This window comes from Bos indicus, chromosome 10 (assembly GCF_029378745.1).
Source record: "Bos indicus isolate NIAB-ARS_2022 breed Sahiwal x Tharparkar chromosome 10, NIAB-ARS_B.indTharparkar_mat_pri_1.0, whole genome shotgun sequence".
Lineage (NCBI taxonomy): Eukaryota > Metazoa > Chordata > Mammalia > Artiodactyla > Bovidae > Bos > Bos indicus.
Window position 1 is genome coordinate 99,590,160 of NC_091769.1, and position 24,364 is coordinate 99,614,523.

At 42.7% G+C, this 24,364-nt stretch overlaps 1 long non-coding RNA gene across 2 annotated transcripts in view; it reads right to left on the bottom strand.

Annotated features, from left to right (window-relative positions):
* Positions 1-24,364, bottom strand: part of LOC139185413 (uncharacterized) — a 58,446-nt gene that overhangs the window by 13,546 nt on the left and 20,536 nt on the right. Inside the window, exons 1-2 of one of the 2 annotated variants that reach the window (XR_011569043.1) lie at positions 7,745-24,364; positions 1-3,654 (exon numbers count right to left, since the gene is read on the bottom strand). The exon at positions 7,745-24,364 is cut by the window's right edge and continues 20,536 nt beyond it. This is a non-coding gene — a long non-coding RNA (uncharacterized lncRNA). The other variant, XR_011569042.1, reaches the window with a different exon arrangement.

The following is a 24,364-nucleotide window of genomic DNA, read 5'->3' on the forward strand; positions in this document are numbered from 1 at the left end:
ATTATTAAGGGATTGAACAATCCAATGGCAAGGTCAGAGGTTCAGCTGGAATGCAAGAGCGATTGAAAATGAGCAATTCCTGGACTCTGGGTCTTGCCTTTGCTTCTCACAGTCTATTTCCTTCCAAGGTAGATGATTTCTTCTATATGACAGAAAATAGGACATCCAACAGTTCCTAAATATTTCATTTCATCATGCCTCCTTCCCCCATAAAAGAAAGCCTTTTTTTCCTACTAAAGTCCAGTCAGAAAGATACTAGGGAAGGATTCAGGTTGATGTGACATTGATCAGGCACCCAATTCCTGACTTAGTCAGTTACAGCCAAAGGCACAGCATTATTTAGTATTTGTGTGGCTATTGAGAAATCAACTGCAAAATATCAAGGGCTGTTCCTAGAGTAAAAAGAATATTCACGAATAAGACACTAACTCTGAAAAATGTCTCACACATTCCCCATCTTGACTTCCCAACATTAAGTGCATGAGCACCCATGTGTGGGGGCATGTTCAACCCACATACACACACACACATCCTGTTTTCAGGGGACCTGAGTGTCATAGCCATAAATGAAGACAGAGTTCTCACTGAAGTTGTTCAGTTGCCCAGTCGTGTCCACTCTTTGCAACCCCATGGACTGCAGCATACCAGGCCTCCCTGTCCTTCACCATCTCCCAGAGTTTGCCCAAGTTCATGTCCATTGCATTGGTGCTGCCATCCAGCCATCTCATCCTCTGTTGCCCTCTTCTTCTGCCTTCAGTATTCCCCAGCATCAGGGTCTTTTCCAATGAGTCAGCATTTCGCATCAGGTAACCAAAGTATTGGAGCTTCAGCTTCAGCATCAGTCCTTTCAATGAGTATTCAGGGCTGATTTTCTTTAGGATGGACTGGTTTGATCTCCTTGCAGTCCAAGGGACTCTCAAGAGTCTTCTCCAATATTACAGTTCAAAAGTTTCAATTCTTCAGTACCCTGCCTTCTTTATGGTCCAGCTCTCACAACTGTATGTGACTACTAGAAAGACCATAGCCTTGACTCTATGGACCTTTGTTGGCAAAATGATGTCTTTGCTTTTTAACACGCTGTCTAGGTTTGTCATAGCTTTCCTTCCAAGAACCAACTGTCTTCTAATTTCAAGGCTGCAGTCACCATCCACAGTGATTTTAGAGCCAAGGGAGAGGAAAACTGTCAGTGCTTCCACCTTTTCCCCTATTCGCCATGAAGTGATGGGCCGGAGGCCGTAATCTTCGCTTTTTTTTTTTTTTTTTAATATTTAGTTAAAGCCAGCTTTTTCACTTTCTTCTTTCACCCTCATCAAGAGATTCTTTAGTTCCTCTTTGCTTTCTGCCATTAGAATGGTATCATCTAGGTTGTTGATGCTTCTCCCAGCAGTCTTGATTCCAGCTTGTCACTCATCCTGCCTGGCATTTCTCATGATGTGTTCTGCATACAAGTTAAATAAACAGCATGACAATAAACAGTCTTGTCATACTCCTTTCTCAATCCTAAACCAGTTTTTCCATACAGGCTTCTAACTGTTGCTTCTTAACCAGTATACAGGTTTCTCAGGAGACAAAGAAGATGGTTTGGTATTTCCATCTCTTTAAGAGTTTTCCACAGTTTGTTATAATCCACACAGTCAAAGGCTTTAGTGTACTCAATGAAACAGATGTAGATGTTTTTCTGGAATTCTCTTGCTTTCTCTGTGATCCAGCAAATCTTGGCAATTTGATCTCTGGTTCAAATTTGATCTCTGGTTTTCTAAACTCTTCAGCTTCAGTGGTTGGGGCGTAAACTTGAATGACTGTGATGCTGAATGGTTTGCTTTGAAAATGAACCAAGATCATTCTCATTTTTAAGGTTGCACCCAAGTACTGCAATTCAGGGTCTTTTGTTGACTATGAGAGCTACTCCATTTCTTCTATGAGATTCTTGCCCACGGTAGTAGATATAATGGTCATCTGAATTAAATTCGCCCATTCCTGTCCATTTTAGTTCACTGATTCCTAAGATGTCAATGTTTACTCTTGCCATCTCTTGCTTGATCACATCCAATTTATCTTGATTCATGGACCTAACATTCCAGGTTTCTATGCAATATTGTTCTTTACGGCATCAGATTTTACTTTCATCACTAGACACATCCACAGCTAAAGCGTCACTTCCTCTTTGGCCCAGCCACTTCATTCTTTCTGGAGCTATTAGTAGTTCTCCTCCACTCCTCCCCAGTAGTATACTAGACACCTTCTAACTTAGGGCTCATCTTTCAGTGTCACATCGCCTTGCCTTTTTATACAGTTCATGGGGTTCTCACGGCAAGTATACTGGAGTGGTTTGCCATTCACTCCTCCAGTGGATCACTTTTTGTCAGAACTCTCCACTATGACCTTGGGTGTCCCCACACAGCATGGCTCATGGCTTCACTGAGTTATGCAAGCCCCTTCACCAAGGGGCAGTGACCCATGAAGGGGCTCACTGAAGTGCCTGTAGATACATCCACTGGATCTGAGATGGTTATCACCATGTCCCTGAGTGCCCAAGAGCCATGACTTGTGAAGCCATTTGTCAGTTTCCTCAGCCTTTCTGCACTGGGGTAAGGTTTGTAGACCCCTAAGCACAGCTGCTACTGCAGCCCTGTTCTCTCAGTCTCTGAACCCCTACTCCTACAGGGCTCTAGGATCTTGTCCAGTAAGTCAAACGAGGGCCTGTCTCTAGTCCCACACTATTCAAGGCTACCGAAAACCTCCATTTGACCCCACGGACTGTAGCCCGCCAGGCTTCTCTGTCCATGGAATTTTCCAGGCAAGAATACTGGAGTGGGTGTCATTTCCTCCTCCAGGGGATCTTCTTGATCCAGCAATCAAACCCGCGTCTCCTGCACCTCTTGCACTGGAGGCAGATTTTTTTAAATCACCGCACCACCTGGGAAGCCAAGGACAATACAGCTTTTGGCAATTCAGCTCAAGACAGCAGGGGAATAAAGATTCTCTGAGCATAATTCATTGCAATTATGAGGTTTGTGCTGGCAATATCAAAGGGCTGCTTGCCTCTGGGTTCTACCCAAAGGATCTGAAGTGATCACCCCTTGTTCCCCATGCATTCACCACCAACACTTCATTTTCTTACAGAAAAGAATCAGGGGTAACTGGATGACTATCCAGAAGTCGTGCTTAGAAGAATCCTGGAATCCTGATGCAGGATCCTAGGACCAGAAACTAAATGGAAGTTATTGGGAGGGGACATACAGTCTAAAACGCAGAAAGTCTAAGACAATATCCAGCATGAGGACTGAACCTGGGAGACTTCCCACTAGACCCAGGATGTAGGAGTTGGTACCATAGAGAATCCTGGGAAGAGCTAGATAGAACAGGGACCACTCACAAATCCTCCATCCCATCATGAAGCAATGGATTCAAGAGGGAGAGCCAAACCTGAAGCAAAGACCTCTTGAAAATTCTTCTGAAATCTGGATATGTGTAACCTGCCAGGAGCTTAAGTTGCTTAATGCGGGGCTTCATTCTTCCCTTCGACCATGAAGAACCTAGTCCTCCTCCATTACCTTGTTGAGTCCAGGGTCAGCAGAGTCATTTCCCACTGCTGGAGTCAGTCATCTAGACAGGCTGCCTCTCCATGATTCTCCCAGGAGTCACCTGGATCACCTAAATAGATGATAGGTAGGTAGGTAGATACATAAGTAGATAAAGGATTTTTAAACTAATCTCTTTGAATTGGGTTTTATTTCAAATGAACACTACCATAGTCAGCACAGACACACCTCTTTTTTTGTGTTTCACTTTATTGAGCTTCATGGATACTGCATTTTTTTGCAAATTGAAGGTTTGTGACAACCCTGTCTCAAGCAAGTCTTTTGGTACTATTTTTCAACAGCATTTGTTCACTGCATGTCTCTGTCACATTTTGGTAATGCTTGCAATATTTCAAACTTTTTCAGTAATATATTTGTTACAGTGATCTCTGATCAGTGATCTTCGATGTTACTATTGTAATTGTTTGAAGGGCACCATGAACTGCACCCATGTAAGGCAAAGAACTTAATCAACAAATGTTGGATGTGTTCTGACTGTTCTACCAACCTGCCATTCCCCCATCTCACTCCCTCTCCTCTGATCTATTTCCTGAGAAACAACAATATTTAACTGTGTTAGTAAGCCTCACCTAGAGTCAGACTGCCTGGAATGTGAAGTCAAGTGGGCCTTAGGAAGCATCATGAAGAATTACGAAGAACAAAGCTAGTGGAGGTGATGGAATTCCAGTTGAGCTATTTCAAATCCTGAAAGACGATGCTGTGAAGTGCTGCACTCAATATGCCAGCAAATTTGGAAAACTCAGCAGTGGCCACAGGACTGGAAAAGGTTAGTTTTCATTCCAATCCCATTCCAATCCCTTTGGCGATGCCAAAGCATGTTCAAACTACCACACAATTGCACTCATCTCACATACTAGCAAAGTAATGCTCAAAATTCTCCAAGTCAAGCTTCAATAGTACATGAATTATGATCTTCCAGATGTTCAAGCTGGATTTAGAAAAGGCAGAGGAACCAGAGATCAAATTGCCAACATCTGTTGGATCATAGAAAAATCAAGAGAATTCCAGAAAAACATCTACTTCTGCTTTATTGACTATGCCAAAGCCTTTGACTGTGGGGATCACCAAAAACTGCGTAAAGTTCTGAAGGAGATGGGAATACCAGACCACCTGACTGGCCTCCTGAGAAATCTGTATGCAGGTCAGGAAGCAACAGTTAGAACCAGACATGGAACAACAGACTGGTTCCAAATCAGGAACAGAGTACATCAAGGCTGTATATTGTCACCCTGCTTACTTAACTTATAAGCAGAGCACATCATGAAAAATGCTGGGCTGGTTGAAGCACAAGCTGAAATCAAGATTGCCATGAGAAATATATCAATAACCTCAGATATGCATATGACACCACCCTTATGGCATAAAGCAAAGAGGAACTAAACAGACTCTTGATCAAAGTGAAAGAGGAGAGTGAAAAAGTTGGCTTACAACTCAACATTCAAAAAACAAAGAGCATAGCATTACTTCATGGCAAATAGATGGGGAAACAATGGAAACAGTGAGAAACTATTTTCCCGGGCTCCAAAATCACTGCAGATGGTGTCTGCAGCCATGAGGTTAAAAGATGCTTGCTCCTTGTAATAAAAGTTATGACCAACCTAGACAACTTATCAAACAGCAGAGACATTACTTTGCTGACAAGGTCCATCTAGTCAAAGCTATGGTTTTTCCAGTAGTCATGTATGGATGTGAGAGCTGGACTATAAAGAAAGCTGAGCACCCAAGAATTGATGCTTTTGAACTGTGGTGCTGAAAAAGACTCTTGAGAGTCCCTTGGACTGCAAGGAGATCAAACCAGTCAATCCTAAAGGAAATCAATCCTGAATATTCATTGGAAGGACTGATGTTGAAGCTGAAGCTCCAATACTTTGGCCACCTGATGCCAAGAACTGACTCACTGGAAAAGGCCCTGATGCTGGGCGAGATTGAAGGCAGGAGGAGAAGGGGACAACAGAGGATGAGATGGCTGGACGGCATCACCGACTCGATGGACATGAGTTTGAGTAAACTCTGTGATGGACAGGGAAGCCTGGTGTCCTGCAGTCCATGGGGTCACAAAGAGTTGGACATAACTGAACTGAATCCAGAGCAAGGCCTTTAACTCCCTTCATTTGTCTTGAAGGATAGAAATGAGGAAGCTGCAGAAGGAGAACTTGAAGCTAGCAGAGGTTTAAGGAAAGACACTATTTCCATTAACATTAAAAAAAAAAAAAAAAAAAGGTTTAGCAGTTTAGTGCTGATGTAGAAGCTGCAGCAACTTATCCAGAAGATTTAGCTAAGATAATGAAGTGTTCGTTGTTCAATCGTGTGCAACTCTTTGTGAACCCATGGACTACAGCCTGCCAGTCTCCTCTGTCCATGGAATTCTTCAGACAACAATTTTGGAGTGGGTTGTCATTTCCTTCTCAAGGGGATCTTCCCAACTCAGGGATTGAACCCAGGTCCTCTGCATGACAGGCAGATTCTTTACCATCTGAGTCACCAGGAAGATAATGAAGGTGGCTACACTAAGCAACAGATTTTCAGTGTAGATGAAACGGATTTGTAATGGAAGAAGATATCATCCAGCTGGAGAGGAGAATTCAACATCTAACTTCAAAGCTTGAAAGAACAGGCTGACACTGTTAGAGGCTAATGCAGCTGGCAATTTTCAGTCGAAGGTTGTATTTATTTACCATTCTGAAAATCCTATAGTCCTTAAAAATTGTGCTAAGTCCTCTCTACCTGTGTTCTATGAATGGAATGACAAAGCCCAGATGACAGCTCATCAGTTTACAACATGGTTTACTGAATAATTTAAGCCCATCGTTGAAACCTAATGCTCAGAAACAAATTTTTCATAATACTGCTACTCATTGACAATGCACCTGATCACCCAAGGGCTGTAATGAAGATGTATGAGATTAATGTTTTCGTGCCTACTAACACAATATCCATTCTGCAACTCAAAGAGATCTGCAACTTTCAAGTCTTATTTAGAAATACATTTTGTACAATTATAGCTGCCATGGAGAGTGATTCCTCTGATGGATCTGGGGAAAATAAATTGAAAACTTTCTAGAAAGGAGTCACCATTCAAGATAACATTAAAAACATTTGCAATTCACGGGAAGAGGTCAAAATATCAACATCAATAGGAATTTGGAAGAAGTTGATTCCAACCCTCGTGAATGACTTTGCAGAGGAAGCAACTTCAGATACCGAGCAAATAGCAAGAATAGAAGTGGAACCTGAAGATGTGACTGAATTGCGGCAATCTCATGATAAATCTCCAGTGGATGAGGGCTTGCTTTACAGATGAGGAGAAAGCAGTTTCTTGAGACGGACTCTTTCCCTGGTAAAGATGGTGTGAAGATTGTTGAACAACAATCTTCTTTGTTGAGCAGCAATCTTTGTTGTAAAACAACAAAGCATTTAGAATATTACATAGATTTTGTTGACAAAGCAGCAGCAGAGTTTGAAAGGATTGACTCCAATTTTGAAAGAAGTTCTACTGTGGGTAAAACACTATCAAAGAGCATTGCACACCGCAGAGAAATCGTCTGAAAACAAGAGTCAATCAAGGTAGCAAACTTCATTAAGAAACTGCCACAGCCCACCCACCTTCAGCAACCACAACCCTGATCAGCCAGCAGTCAACATGGAGGCAAAACCCATCACCAGCAAAAGAACTGGGACTTGCTGAAGGCTCAGAGAGCGTTTTTTAGCGATATTTTTAAATTAAGGTTATGCACATTGTTTTCTTTAGACACAGTGCTATTGTATCCTTTATGGACTACTGCACAGTGTAAACATAACTTTTATATGCACTGGGAGACCAAAAGCTCCAGCTGACTCGCTTTATTGCAATATTTACTTTATTGCGGTGGTCTGGAGCCAAACCTGCAATACCTCTGAAGTATGCATGTATAAGCCAGTGTGACTGAAGCACACACAGTGGCCACACTTTTTGCTGTAAGGACTACTTTTCCAGAGGGAGGAAAATCAAAAGTCAACAAGAGCTGCAGGTGTAGCACTGTCCTGGAAGCTAGGAGGGCACAGACTCCTTGTCTATTGTTGCCATGACAAATGACCACCCATTTAGTGACATGAAGCAACAAAAAGTTCATTCAGTCACAGTTCTGTCGGTACGGTGGGCTCACCTGGTTTCTCCGCTCCTCCTGGGTCTCAGGGCCAAAACCAAAGTGTTGGCCAGCCACAGCAATTCTGTGGAGATTCTGGAAAGAATGTGCTTCTGGGCCCATTCAGGTTGTCGGTAGAATTCAGTTCCTTTTCCTTGTAGTGCGACTGAGGTCCCTGCATCCTCGGGGGCTCTCAGCCAGAGGTTGTCTCAGCTTCGACAAACTTAATCAGCTCTCTTCGTTTTTAGAGTCACCAACAGGGAGTAAAATGCTTCCGGTGCTTAAAAACCCCCGCCTTCTCCTCCTGCCGCCTTCCTCGGTCTCCAGCGAGAGAAAAGTCACTGCTTTTAAAGGCTTGTGTGATTAGATCTGGCCCACCTGGACAATCCACGATACCCTCGCTCTCTCAAGGTCCGTTACCTTAATTACATCTGCAAAATGGCCTTTACCATGTAATGTAACATATTCACAGATTCCAGGGATCGGGACATAGACATCTTGGAGGACCATTCTGCCGACTGCTGGAGACACGGCCAAGTGCAGAGAAGAGGGCGTTTCTGGCCAGGACGGATGCCACTGTCATGTGGGATTTGTTCTTGAGTTATCTTGTTTCATTCAATACAAAGGAAAATGTTACAAAAATAAATTTGTTGATTTCAATATATTTTTTCTGATTGCATATAAATATATGATATACATTTAGAATATATGTATATGTACATATGTAGTCAAAGGGCTTCCCAGGTGACCCTAGCGGTAAAGAACCCACCTGCCAACGCAGGAGACCTAAGAGACCAGGTTCAATTCCTGGGCCGGGAAGATCCCCAGGAGGAGGGCATGGCAATGCACTCCAGTATTCTTGTCTGGAGAATCCCATGGACAGAGGAGCCTGGCGGGCTACTGGACACGCCTGAAGCAACTCAGCATGCACGCATATAGTCAAAGCCTTGGAGCTTTATATTTAGCTAATTCAATTTATGAAAAATATCTAGCACATAACCTACTTAGCAGAGCTAGTCTTACCATCAGGAAAAAAAAAGACCTCTGACCTTTACCCAAAGTAATGAATTATAAAATCCACAAATCCACTGAAAAAAAAAGATACAAATAACAATGGTAAGTTTACAAGACTGTAAAATAAACTGTAAAATGTTGTCAATATTAAAATGACACAGATCTATTATCATAAAACTATAAATTTTTCTAAGTTACAAAATCAACCATAAATCTTTTTGTTGTATTCAACTAGTTAAGGTATACTGTTGTATTCAGCTAGTTAATGTATGGTTAAAATTGCACAGTTTTTGGAAAAGCAGGCTTAGGATGAAAGGCAGGGTGCCATTCAGTCAGCTGGGCGCAGGCGTGTGCGCACTAATGCCAGTGTTTAGCTTTGGGGGTGTGGAGGAGACAATTACCTTGATCCAATGGTAACTTCCACCTACGCTCTCAGGTAAGCTCTCTCAGAGGTCACAGAACACAAAGGTTCACCAACCAAATCAAAATATATGAATTACACAGGTTATTTAATCAATTTAAAGCACAGCAAGAAGCCAGGGAAAGAGAAGAAGTAGGCTTAACACATGTAGGATAGGACACAAGCAGATGGAACCAGCACAATTTTCCACCAGGAATTGTAGACTCAGTACCTAGGGTCCATGGCGCTTTTACAAGTCCACAAAACTGTTTAAACTTCTTTTACCAGAAAGAAAAAAACTGTCATCCAGCCTGGATTGTATTCATCTTTATACCAATGTAGAAGTACATGCAGTTTTTAATACTTCTCAATGGAAGAAAGGGTCCCAGAAGAAAAACCCAAATGCTCAGGGTACAGGGCAAGTATCTTACAGTACACAATGGGATGACCACACCACCCATGTTTCCCGCATCAACATTCTTCACTGACGACTGAGGTTTGAACACAGGGCTTTATTGACAAAGCGCCTGGAGCCAACACAAACACTAGCTTTATCCAAGAGACTCGGACCAAGGAAACCTGGGCAAACAGCTTGGCAACTAGCCTGCTCCACAGCCCTGGGTCTTCACGAGCCTCTTAGACAGTGGGCATGTGGGCCCGAAATAGGACCACAGCAGGAGCCTCAATGGATGGCCGATATAAGGATGCTCAGAGGTGGCATCAGCCTACTTTAGGATGGCTTTTCCATGTCTTTGAACCTATAAGTAACCCTCTTATTTGTTTCATCACACATTTCATCTATCCCATCTTCAACCTGTCTCACAGGTTACTTACTATCTATATTCAACACATGTATTCTGCCTGTGTCTCATAGGCTACTGTTTGGCCATTGTTTATCCCAAGCACGTGCTGTCAATTTTGCCTACATTTCGTAAGTTACTAGCTTTCTTACTATGCTTACCACTTCTTATGAGTTTTATTTATCCCATTTGTTGTCTTGCTTTTTATAAAAGAACTGAATGTTCTCAAATAATATTGAAAACATGTTACAGGAAAAGTTTAATAAGAATCATGTAGAAGGGTAAGAAATAGCACCAATTATTTCATGAGAGGACTTTCCTTAGACTTTGTGATCAAACATGTTTTATGCAGATAAAGTTACAAATCGCAAAAGACTATGTGGGGTTCTAAATGTCCATTGAAAATCTCTAAATGGGTAAAGAAGATGTGGTACAAATATACAATGGAATACTACTCAGCCATAAGGAAGAATGAAATAATGCCATTGGCAGCAACATGGAGGGGCCTAGAGATTATCATATGAAGTACAGTAAGTCAGAGAAAAGAAATACCACACATCACTTGTATGTGGAATCTAAAAAAGATGATACAAATGAACTTAGTTACAAAACAGAAACAGACTCACAAACATAGAAAACAAACTTACGGTTACCAAAGAGGAAGGGGCGGAGGAGTTATAAACTCCTAAATTAGGAGTTCAGGATTAATAGATTCACCCTACTACATACAAAGCAGATGAACAACAAGGACCTACTGTATAGCACACAGAACTATATTCGGGATCTGGTAACCTATAATAGAAAATAATATAAAAGTGTGTATATATATATATACACACACAGCTGAATCACTTTGCTGTACACCTGAAAGTAACACAGTGTTTGTAAATTAAATATGTGCTCTGCTTAGTCACTCATGTGCCACTCTTTGGACTGTAGCCCGCCAGGCTCCTCTGTCCATGGGATTCTCCAGGCAAGAATACTGGAGGGGGTTGCCGTGTTCTCCTCCAGGGAATGTTTCCCACCCAGGGATCGGACCCAGGTCTCCCACGTTGCAGGTGGATTCTTCTACCATCTGAACCACCAGGGAAGCCCAAGAAGACTGCAGTGGGTAGCCTATCCCTTTTCCAGGGGATCTTTAAGACCCAGGAATAGAACCGGGGGTCTCCTGCATCACAGGTGGATTCTTCACTAGCTGAGGTACCACAGAAGCCCTAAATCAACTATACTTCAATTTTTAAAAATGTTTTAATAAAACAATTTTAAACACTGTGGTTTATAAACTTTTCATCATGCTTTCATCATGATGTTGCTATTTTATATTAGGAAGTAGATAAAATTAAAACATAAGGTGAAGTAAGATGAAAATTTTCTGTAGTTTAAGTGTCTATTTACCATTATGATTATAATGTAGATTTACACTATACAGAATCACACAAAATTTTTTTCAAGGTAACTTGAAACTTCGACAGCTCCTGAAAATGATCCAGTTACACTTTTCACATTAACCATCTTTGTTTAACCTATCTACAGAGTTGGACACGACCTGGTGACTGAACAAAAACCTATTCTACTTGTGCACTTCACAGGTGTATTTCTTTTTAGGTAAAGATGTCACAGGGACAAGCATTAGCAACAGGTAAAAAGGATCTGCTACTGCCGCTGCTAAGTTGCTTCAGTCGTGTCCGACTCTGTGCGACCCCAGAGACGGCAGCCCACCAGGCTCCACCATCCCTGGGATTCTCCAGGCAAGAACACTGGTGTGGGTTGCCATTTCCTTCTCCAATGCATGAAAGTGAAAAGGGAAAGTGAAGTCGCTCAGTCATGCCCGACTCCCAGCGACCCCATGGACTGCAGCCCACCAGGCTCCTCCATCCATGGGATTTTCCAGGCAAGAGTACTGGAGTGGGGTGCCATTGCCTTCTCCAGTAAAAAGGATCACTTATGTGAAATATGCCGATGGTGAGGGTTCCAAGGGGGAGGCCCATTTTTAGTTTTCCTTATTTCTTATCAATACTTGTCTTAATTTCATCAAACTTGCAAGAGCTATGCATTTCTCAATAATAGTCAGGGATTGTCAGGGAACATTTAACAGGATTCCTGCATGCTGTTTTCTATTTCTCAAGGATTCTCTGTTCCTTATCAGTTCCTATTCTGAGAGCGAGTAGAGCTGCACACAGCTCTCAGGACTGAGATCATAGGACGAGACATGCAGTGACTCTTTTCAGCATCAGCGACCTTGTATGTATTAGACTATCCATGTTGTGGCTATTGATAAAATTTCATCCTGTGTAATAGCTGAGTAATCATCTTACTAAAGATATATAAGCCTGTATTTCTGCTAATAAAAGCACCCTTGCTGCATCAGAGCTTGGGTCCCCATGTCTTTCTGTCTTTCTTTCTGTCTCTCTCTCTCTTTCTATCACTTTCTTATCATCGAGTCCAGACCGCCAGGGTCTGGTCCATTAAAGGACCGCAACAAGGGATGAAAGAGAAGGTCATGAAATAAAAACTAGACCCATGGTCTACTGTCAGTGTATTTTAGGACAACCAGCAAGAGCCAAAATACTTTCCTTTCCAGTGCCATGCTTCATCTTCAAAACAAATATATACAAGATAGGAAAGGAAAGAAAGATCGGGGTTGGGGGAGGTTCTTGACGTCTCCAACTAAAAGACAAGACTCTTCCCTCAAGTCAGTATTTCAAATCGATTGTGCCCTGCAGCGGGGAGAGGGTGTTTAGAAGCCAGAGCCAAGGACCACAGTAAGAACTGGAAAATGTCAAGTGTATGCCTTTCTTAGACAAAGCAAGAGATGGGCTATAAAAGGGGGGAAATGGGAAAGGACAACTCTCTTGATGACAGGGAAGAGGACCCCAGGGCTCTGATAGCCGGGTTAGAAAGGTATTTATCTGTAATTCACAATTCAGCTGATAATTGTTTACTGACATTATCATCATAAAGTGTTAAGAGTTGAGGACCATCATTAAGGGTTGAGGACCATTTCTTCTACTCTATCCCCCATGGTTCTGCATATATAATAAGGAACCAGTAATAACTATTTCCTTGGAAGAAAAGCTATGACCAACCTAGACAGCATATTAAAAAGCAGAGGCATTACTTTGCTGACAAAGGTCCATATAGTCAAAGCTATGGTTTTTCCAGTAGTCATGTATGGATGTGAGAGTTGGACCATAAAGAAAACTGAGCACCAAAGAATTGATGCTTTTGAACTGTGGCATTGGAGAAGACTCTTGAGAGTCCCTTGGACTGCAAGGAGATCAAACCAGTCAATCCTAAAGGAAATAAATCCTGAATCTATCAATCCTGAAGTTCTAATACTTTGGCTACTTGATGCAAACAACTGATCATTGGAAATAACACTGAGGCTGGGAAAGATTGAAGGCAGGAGAAGAAGGGGACGATAGAGGATGAGATGGTTGGATGTCATCACAGACTCAATGGACATGAGTTTGAGCAAGCTTTGGTGCCGGGAGCCGGCATATTGCATATTGAATGCATATTGCATATTGCATATTGAGTGCAGCACTTTCCACAGCATCATCTTTCAGGATCTGGAATAGCTCAACTGGAATTCTATCACTGCTGGGAGCCAGCGTGAGGAACTCCGCCCATGGCAAAGGTCATGAGGAAGGAGGCTTGGCATACGCAAAGGCGGGATCAAGCCTCAGGAGTCCCCCTGGAAATTCTCAAGCATTTACACCCAAAACCAGAGTCTGCCTACTTTCTGCTTTGTGCTCTCACCTACACCTCTGACTTTACGGGGGGGGCTGTCCCCCACTACCTCTCTCTGAAAAAAGAGTTAGCTTACAGCTCCAGTTAATAATTCCTGGGTGTGACAGTGTTTCAACCTACAAACTCCTTTGGAAATCCTCTAGCCTGCCTGAATAGGTTTTTCCGGCCACATGTGATTGCTCAGAGCCTCCCAACTGTGAGAGGCATGAGATGTTCTAAAGTGTCTGAATACAGATTCCTTTGAGCAGTTAAAAGATTGATTAGAAATTGTATTGGTGAAGGGTTTTTCACTTGTTGGGCCAATGTTTGCTGCTAAGTTTCCATATCCCTTACCTGCTGTGTCCCTGGCAGTGTACTGATTAATATAATTGGTGTAAGTAGTAGTATTAATGTTTGTAACCTGGGACCCTTGAGTTAATTCTTTTTCTTGTTATAGCCCACCACACCTTTGCCCTGTAGGAATGCAACTTTATCTAATGCTTTTGGAGGGTGGCGCTTGACTAATCACCTTTAGAGAAAAATAAGTTTTCTGAAGAAAGGGTCTTAAAATGTTAACAGGCCTCCGGGCCAGAAGATGATGCAAATCACCTAAACTTTTGCATATGATAAGTTTGCAGGAAGAAAGCCTGGCTTGCTGCATGACTCTACCTCTTCCCCCATTATCCTCTATGCATAACTTAAGGTATAAAGACTACTTCGGAAAATAAAGTGCGGGCCTTGTTCATCGAAGCTTGGTCTCCCCATGTCGTTCTTTCTCTCACCTTCTGGCTGAATTATTCAGCCTCTTTTCTCCACTGAATTTCCTCACTGAGCTATCCTTATTCTATTACTCTTTATATCCTTAATTAACGTTTAATTAAGCAGTTGTTTCCTGATCCTCGCTGATGCCGTCCCCGCTTCAAATTCCCTGGATCCACCGGGGCTGGACCCCGGCACTTTGGGAAGCAGTTGTTTCCTGATCCTCGCCGATGCCGTCCCCGCTTCCAATTCCCTGGATCCACCGGGGCTGGACCCCGGCACTTTGGGAGTTGGTGATGGACAGGGAAGCCTGGCATGCTGCAGTCCATGGGGTTGCAAAGAACTGGACTCGACTGACTGACTGAACTGAATAACTACTTGTTGTTCACCCCGTTATTTATTCATGCACACATTTGCCAAGAACCTGTTGCTGTATACCAGATGCTATATGACAATTAAGCCAATGAGCATTTACTGTCACTGACTCTGTGACAGGCACTGCACTAGACACTGGAGGGAAGTCGTGAACAAAACTGTGTCTTGGAGAAATTAATTGATTAGCACTTGGCTCTATACATTTATAGACTAAGTTCCTGGGTCCCTTTTATTTACAGTCTCTCTGATTCTGGCCTTACTGCCACTGTTTTTGCTTCATGTATGTATGAATTGAGGAGAGGTCAATATGAAACTATTCTCACCTTGCAGACCACACACCAGAAGAAGTGATGGGCCAGATTTTACCCATGCACCATAATATGTTCACCCAACTTAATAAGAGTAGAAAGAGAAAGAAAACCAGGGAGTGAGATTTCTACAGCAACAATTATTCATATGTGCTGAGACACCATGACTGGTTTTACATCATTGTCCAGAGAGCAAGCAAAGAATGATAGTTGTGATTTGGGGTTTATTTGAGAAGAAATGATTGAGAGGGACATCATTTTTTTGAGCCAGCTGCAAAGATCAGAGATTGTAGGAAGCAAAAAGGACAATGGAGATAAATAGGGTCATGAGTCATTTGATTGTCAGGACATTTTAAGGCCTCCACCACAACCAGGCTCATTTCTCTTAATAGCTTGGCTAAAGAACACCCACCATCAAGGCAACTATTACAAGAAATTCACCACTGAAACTGGTTGGGCTTAAAATTGTCAGAAATGGTTGTTTTGAGCTGAGTCTTTCAGTAGGAAAATGTGCATATCTATGAATAATGTGCTGTTATTATTATTATTTTTTTTTTTTTGCTTTGCTTTTAGGCAATGTATTGGCTTCCTAATACGATAACGAAGTCTCCTCCTCCCTTCCCCTTCCCCCACCAACACCTATACATTCTCCATCCCCATCTCCTCCTGCTCAACACGGTTACCACCCTGCTTATAAAAGTATGAGTCTATATGCTATTGATAAGTAAGACACGCAGCAAACTCAACTTGTTTTTTCTCTTTTCTGAAACCCATCTTGCTTTTTCCTGGAGCCAATTATTGCCTTCCTTCCACCCCTTTGTTTCCATGTTCGTATCAGTAACTCAACTTCAGATTTTCTAGCAGGACCTTATGGCATGTATCCACCACACTGGGTATTCCATCAGTTTCGTCTCACTGGGGGAGTCTCTCCCAGAACCTTCAGACCTGTCCTGTCTAGACTGGAGACCGAGACACTCCATGGTCCACTCCATTCATCCTGGGGGTTTTGCATGCTTTGCCGTCATATTGCATCTCCTAGTTTTTATACTACATTTTGTTACAGTAAGAATGCTTCTCACCGTCCGTCGTAGCCATGTGTCTTATGCTTGGTCTCCACTAAGTAGGCCATCCATAACAAGGGCCTCCAAAGTTGCCTATGAAGAAGAGACAGCTGGAGGATTGTTAAGGGCCAGGCCTGGAAATGGTTTACATTACCTCTACCCACCTCCCATTGGCCAGAACTCAAGTTATAAGACCTCAACCTATGGGGGATTGGGATACATAGTCTTCCGTGTGTCAGAAAAAGTGGTATATGGAACATCTAGCATTATGTCTGCCAAATCTACCCAACTTATCACCAAGGCATTTTATTTTTCTTCCAATGTGTGTACTAAAGACAGTCTAAAGCAATCAATAATCTCCATCGGTTCCAACCCCCTTGGTTTGTTAATGAACTAAAATCAAAACTCATCAGTTATATAAACACAAACTAGAAATTTAGCTTACAGACAAAAAGTACTTCTAGCAAAAGTGTTGAATAGCAGACCTCAGATTGTCACCGCCCCGTACCAATTCTGAAATCCATTCCTACACTGCTGCTGCTGCTGCTAAGTCGCTTCAGTCGTGTCCGACTCTGTGCGACCCCATAGATGGCAGCCCACCAGGCTTCCCCGTCCCTGGGATTCTCCAGGCAAGAACACTGGAGTGGGCCACCATTTCCTTCTCCAATGCATGAAAGTGAAAAGTGAAAATGAAGTCGCTCAGTCGTGTCTGACTCTTAGTGACCCCATGGACTGCAGCCCACCAGGCTCCCCCATCCACGGGATTCTCCAGGCAAGAGTACTGGAGTGGGGTGCCAATGCCCTCTCCATTTCCTACACTGGGAGGGCCCAACCCTGGGGACAGGGAAGTTCCTGGCTGGAGCCCTGTGACTCCGCCTCTGGAAGGAACTCCTTTAGCAGTTATTCTCTGTGGCCCTTTTCTCTGCTCTTTGGGAGACTCTTGATTTTTAGTCTCCTTGGTCGTATCTGATGAGAGTGTTGTCAAGTGTGTCCCTTTGGGAGCCCTTGAATCCTTTTTTCTGGTTGTAAAGTTTGTGCTGCAGGGGTTATTTTAGTTCACAAACTGAGGTTTTTTTTAAAAAAAAAAAAAAACAAGTGAAAGTGAAAAGCGTTAGTGCTCAGTTGTGTCCAACTCTGTGACCCCATGGGCTGTAGCCCGCCAGTCTCCTCTGTCCATGGGATTCCCCAGGCAAGAAGACTGGAGTGGAATCAAACCCAGGTCTCCTGCATTGCAGGCAGATTCTTTACCGTCGGAGCCACCAACTCACTGCCAATATAATTCCTTCCATCAAAAGCCAAAATTTTTAATGTACTTGTTTTTTGACCAAATTCATAGACACAAACCATATACAAAATTCTTTTCTAAGCATAGCCCTGCCTTCTAGATACAGACTTATTTCATTGCCTCCTCCTCCCCCCCACATCTTTCTCCCAATTTAATGACAACCACATGGCACCTATTAAGCTTGAATGGTACCATCACACCCACTTTCAACTTTGAACTTCTTTTCAACCAGTTCTCCTTGGGCTGCTGGATTCCACATTACAGCAAGTGATACTTTTTCAAATGTTTGCCACTGCGTAACTTGGGTGCCCACCTTCTCAGTTTCTGTTAATCCCTTTGCTGCCCACCATGGGGCACTGAGCCGCTGAGCAAATGCCACACAGTTTGTGTTACATTAGCATTCACTTTCTCTGAGAGTGAGAAAGCTATACTAGTTGCTACAATAGACAAAATCCAAATCTCAATAGCTCAGCACAATTTTTTCTCACTCATGTCTGTCCAGTGCAGATCAAGTGGCTCTCCATCCCATAAAAACCCACCCAGAACTCAAAGTTTCAAAGTAATAACCACTGAAAGGAAAGAGACCAGAAGACCATTCTGGACATTCCCATACCCAGAGGGGTGACATCCCTTCTTCCCACCTTCCACTGTCTGGGATTCATTCACATGGCTCCAATACAACCTCAAGGGATGCTGGGATATGTAATCTTCCTGTGTGTTGGGAAGAAGAAATGGTACAGTGAGCACATAGCATTGACTGACACACCATGTCTTCTGATTAATTTTTTTTAATGGAACCCATTCTCCAATCAATTCTTGAGAAGCATTATAGAGAGGCAAGATTTGGGGGGAGCTCCAATGTCTGAAAATTGCTTTCTTATAGCCTCACATTAATAGCATATTTGGGTATAAAATTTTTGATCGAAAATTTTTGTTTCCTCCAGAATTTCATAGCCTTTGCTCTAGTATCTTACAATTTCCTATATTTGTGTGTCTTTGAGAAGAGTCTCATCATTCTGATTCTTTTGTATGGGACTGAAGAGGTTTCTTCAATGTCATCTTCTAACTGATTATTGAATCTTCTTTTTCACTATTAAGTTTTTATTTCCAGAAGCTCTTTTATAGTCTTAGTATATTAATTTATGGGAGACTGTTCTTCAGCCGTGGATAGTACTATATCTTTTCTTTAAAAAATTTCTTCAAGAATGTTCTTTGCTTGAAGTTTTTCATGCACAATTGGTTTCTTTTCCAGAAGGCTTCTTTTTGCTTTTACTATTGCAAGTCTTTTCCAGCATCTGCTAATTGTTGGTTGTCTGCTCCCATGCAGAACTAAATGGCTACCTAGAAGGTTTGCCCCCATGAAGGAATCTATTGACTATGAAGACTCAATCATATTTTTCACACAAAATACTCCTTTTTTTTTTTTTTTGGCCTGGATTCCAGTATTCCTAAGCAGAATGGGGGTAGACACCTGGAGGTGGGACAGGGATCTACATCCCATAGACATATTTTGAATTTTTCAGTTTGGCATCCTGCCTTCAATGATGCCTGACTGTTCCTGGTCCACAGACCTACTTTTTTGCCGTTCTAGTTAAGAAGGGCGGTCTATTTCCTGAGTGATAGAAGGGTAGTTATCTCGGAAGTATGGAACAGAAGAAAGAATACAGGGGTCTCACCAGCGCTTAGACAACTCCTCTTTCTTATAGGAAATCATCACCTCTGGAAGTCCCTGAATCTTTCAATTTCAAACCTTTCGGGGGATTTCATAGTTAAACCAGGTTGATTCCTCCTTTTCCCTGCTGTTGGTTACAGAGTGAGCCTTCCTGTGTCTGCTAAATCTGTTGCTGCTAATTCATCTTGTTTTCCAGTTTCCAAAATTCTGTTACTCTGGGCTCTTCTCCGGTTCATCCCCATAGGTCCTGCCTCAGATCTGGGCAAGAGGGAGACTGACTCTGAGCATCTCCCATCCCCAAGAGAGAAGAGCAAGCAGTATGCTCACTCAGGGCCTTTACCATCCCCTTTGGGATCACATTCTGGGTATACAAGATCCCCAAATTCCCTTTCCAAGTAGCCCCAGAACATGTCTAGGACCTGCCTGGGTTCCTTTCTGGGTCAGTCCAGCAGGTTGCACTGCTAATGTGTTCACCCTAGACATGAGGGATGCCAAGAAAAGGCTCTTTGCAAAGGCTGAGTATAGAGCCAAATGTGTTCACACGTGTGCACTACTGCCTCGTCTCAAAGCAAGCCACGGCTCTGACAAAAGTGAAATGAATTTTGACACTGCGCTTCGAGGCTATTTGGCATGAATATACAAATACATTTCAATTTTGTCACTATGAGGGTGTATTTGTCAAGGCAGAAGGATAAACTATAATAGTTAGCTTGATTTATAAACTTTTCAATATTTAAACATGTGACATGGCCCTCCACACTCTCGCTGTGGGGCTCCACAGACATCACAGGCGTTTCAGGAGGGAGCAAAGTCAGGCGTGTCTGTCCAATCCGCCAACTTGAGCCACAAGTGTGCTCCTGCCTCCTTCCCTACTTGAGGTGCTCCTGGGATACCTGATATTCTCACAACCACTGTGGCTCTTCCCTTCCTTTTGGATATTTCATTGACAGTCTCAGCGTCAAGTATAACCAGAGGAGTTTCATAAGGAATATTTATTCTTATGCTTTTATCCAAGAATTCTGCTGCAGTTTCCCCTCATATATACATATACATATATCCTTCTCAGGTTAATTCAGTTTTTGTTTTGTTTTGTTTTTTTTATAGATAAAGCATACTAATCTTTTTTTAAGTTTTTGACGTCATTTCCTTTCACTGTATCTCATCATCCTGCTTCATTCATCCTTAAGTCTCACACAATGTTTAGCCTAATTCCCTGCTTGTAGTAGAAATTCAATAAATATTTCTTCAACTGCCCGCACTGAATTGTAAAATCTTAAAAATCTATGCCGACGGATGTTATCTTGAGCTGTCGCCGAATCTCCCCCTCCTCTTCGCTGACAGGAAACAAGTGACACTGTCCCTGGACTCCTTAAGGCAGGATTGTGTTTGTGTGCTTCCTGCTAAAAGAGTGCCTAATTGTACTGACCGGTTGCTTCAGAACTGTGTGAGACAGCCTCAAAGGCACATAATCAAAAGAGCCGAAATGCTGCTTTTGTGCAGACTTGTGATTCCTAGTGCTAAGGACCATCTGATAGAAAAATTTCTGAGCTCTCAAAAATTACTGTTCACAAAATACTTCCATCTGGACATGTCCCCTGGCAGAGACCCCTAAAACAAGAGAAGAGGAGCCTCAGCCACCAGCCAAGCTACAGCCAGTAGAAGGGCACAATATGAATCCAGCAAAGTCATCAATCAGCACCAAATCCTCACGGCTGTCAGACCTGTTGTGAAGACGTTCCCAGAGAGCAGGACGATTGAAGTTCAGAGAGCCAGCAGAGCAGTGAATCTGCGTAGGGTATTGTTTGAAGTGGACCACTCTAGTGAGCATTTAAAGACATGCCAAGCAGTCTGTACCCTCCTGGAAGAATAAAAGTATCTAAGAAAAGTCGTCCTCTGGCCAAGCAACTTTTAGGGTTGGGCAAGATTCTGATCCTGGTAAGGCGACCGAGGGAGCTTAAGCATGAATCCAGCTTGACGGCTGTCTCCAGGGACCTTTGCCCTGACTTTGTGGCCATTTGAGACATCTCTGTTCAAAAGACCTCACCACAGCCTTGCGTTTTGACTTCCCCTTCATTGTCAATTGCTTAAAATGGAAGTGATGCACCGAGGAAACCAGAATTGAAAGAGACATGTGTACCCCAATGTTCATCGCAGCACTGTTTATAATAGCCAGGACATGGAAGCAACCTAGATGCCCATCAGCAGATGAATGGATAAGAAAGCTGTGGTATATATACACAATGGAGTATTACTCAGCCATTAAAAAGAATACATTTGAATCAGTTCTAATGAGGTGGATGAAACTGGAGCTGATTATACAGAGTGAAGCCAGAAAGAAAAACACCAATACAGTATACTAATGCACATATGTGGAATTTAGAAAGATGGTAATGATAACCCTGTATGCGAGACAGCAAAAGAGACACAGATGTATAGAACAGTCTTTTGGACTCTGTGGGAGAGGGAGGAGGCGGGATGATTTGGGAGAATTGCATTGAAACATGTATATCATATAAGAAATGAATCGTCAGTCCAAGTTCCATGCCAGATACAGGAAGCTTGGGGTTGGTACACTGGGATGACCCAGAGGGATGGTATGTGGAGGGAGGTGGGAGAGGGGTCAGGATTGGGAACACGTGTATACCCGTGGCAGATTCATGTTGATGTATGGCAAAACCAATACAATATTGTAATTAGCCTCTAATTAAAATAAATAAATTTAAATTTTTAAAAAATGGAAGTAATGGTCCTGACTCCCTGCATTTAAAAGTAACGGTGATTTATTAATTTGGGGCAGTTGCTATGGAAATTTTGGGTATGAACTAGGTCAAAGCTAGGTATAAGTTTGGTTAACCTAGCCTCTTAGAACCATGTCTGAGTTTTCTCCAGGATGAGACAAAAACAGAACTGAATCCTCAGTAGGAAATTCCAGTTACAAAAAAATAAAAAGCTTTTACAAGTTTTGTGCTACAGCTCCTACAAAACCAGGGACTTCCAAGATGCCCACTGGGTCTCCTCCACTGTCTTTACTGGACACACTGCTGTGCTCCCTCCACTTGCCACCTTTCTTACTCTTGGGAGCCCAGAGCATGTCTCCCATGCTTTTCTCATACCATCAAAACAGACCCCCAAAAAAGTTCAGTTCAGTCTAAAAGCAATTTAAAATATGAGATTAGTAATGAGACATCTGTCTCGCTATAGAGGAAAAAACAGTAAAATTAACAAAAGCCACATTTTAATGTTTGAGTTTGAAATTAAGGAAAAGGTCTTATGGACTAGAATTTGGATCTTAAGCCCTGTCTCCTTCTGAAACAAAAGGCAACATAAACATAGCTTCCAGAAAGGCTCTAATACCCTCCACGTAACAGGTCTCTCTGTTTAGGTTTTAAATTACCTAATAATAAATTCAGCTTTGAGCCTTCCAACTTTTGTTGGAAGTCCATGGCAGCATTGGAAAGAGAACCCAAGATCCCTGCTTCTGAAACCCTATTCACCTGTTTCTCCTGCCTCTGCCTCTGCAATGAGGAAGTATGACTCAAGCAATGCTTTGTCATCTACAAAGACAAGAATAAAGAAGAACAGCCCCACAAACAGTCCTTGAGGACCTTAGCAATGCCTTACTATTCTTTGGAAAACATTCCCTTGAGTCTTTAATATGGAGCTGCCAGCACACACCAAAGAGAATGGTCTTCAGGTTGGGATATGGTCAAGGAGAGCAGTATACAGAAGAGAAGTCAACCAGGACCATTAACATAAATGATTGATCTTTCACAGAGGAAGCTTCCATAATGTTGAGGTTTCCATATTTCTTGTTTGCATGTGCTTAAGTATGAGGTTCCTGAAGTGAACTCAGAGAAGAACATGCTCTTGGCGCTGATGAGAAAACACCTCACCTGCTTCTGATTCTTAATATGAATACAGATAATGAAATAGAGTTTCTGGATTCTTCTTGGGGGATTTTAAGTGGAAGGTGTCAGAAAAGTTCCCAAAGGCATCAATGGCTCTTGTCTGTCATAGGAGCTCAGTTTGATCCTTTTGACCCTTCAAAGTGAGTCCTTCCTGTAGAGAAAACAGACTTGGCAAGCACTGAATTTTTCATCCTAATGCCAGTGAGGGGGCCGGGGCAGGGGGATGGAGGGGAGGGAGGGAGGTGCCGCAAGTGAGTCCGTGGAGAAGGGCTGAAAATTACCTTGGAAAAAGTTCAGTCAATCCCAGAAAGCGTCTTCTCCTGGCTCTCGAGAGGGTAGTGTGGTCTGGAATGGGTCTTCCCTGTGATACTCTTGCCTTGGAAAGCACTGTGGTCTGTTCCCCTCGGGCAAATTCTTGCCTGCCCTTAAATACCAGGTGGAGAGAGACATTTCCCACCTGAAACTAACCATTCTCTTGGTAGGTCTTCAAAATAAAGCCAGTGTAGCTAACAGTAAGCTAATATAGCAAGCTCCATCTGTACATCTGGAATACAGGGATTTTTTGGTTTTTTGTTTTTGTTCTTTTTTTATACAGGGTTTAACTGGGTATATGATACAATCAAGAAATTGTTTTTTCCCCTACCAATGCCTGGGTCAGATTCCATCACTTTCAAGTCAGTTTCAGCCATTAAAATCTGATTCCATATTCAGAAATTTTAAACTCTAATCCAGACCATTCTAAGTCAAGGCTTTAAACTTGAGTTCAATTAAAACTTCTCCACTCAGCTCAGGCTTGAGTTCAGGCTCGGGGATCAGCCCCTGTGGAGAGGTCATTGCCTGGCCTTCTCTCACAACAATACCTCCTGCCCCAGCAGCTCAACACGCCCGGTGCCTGCTCTTTGGTTCTCCAGGTACAAAAGAGATGAGAAGGAAAAGATTAAAGGAATTTTACTTAATTGGTGCTGTTTCAGTGCCTTGATGTGCTTCCGTCACCTAAGCGCTGACTTTATTTTGCAGACAGCAAGCAGGTCGGGGTGTACTGAAGACCACAGCTAGGGCTCCTCCTTGGAGCAAGCTGTTCTCCCCCTGGCTGAGCCCCTAGAACCCCAGACCCATTAAGTCCTGCCCTGGCAGTATATCTCTGGGGTCTGCTTGCCCAGGAAAATAGGCTTCTTGGACAGGATCCCTTCAAGACAACTGGAGCCCAGATCTGCTTCCACGTCTGCCTGATGCCTTGGGAATACGTTCTTGCCCCTCAAAGCAATCAGTGCAAGTACAGCTTGCTCAGCCACTGAACTTACTCCTGTAAGCCACCCCCAGCCAGCCT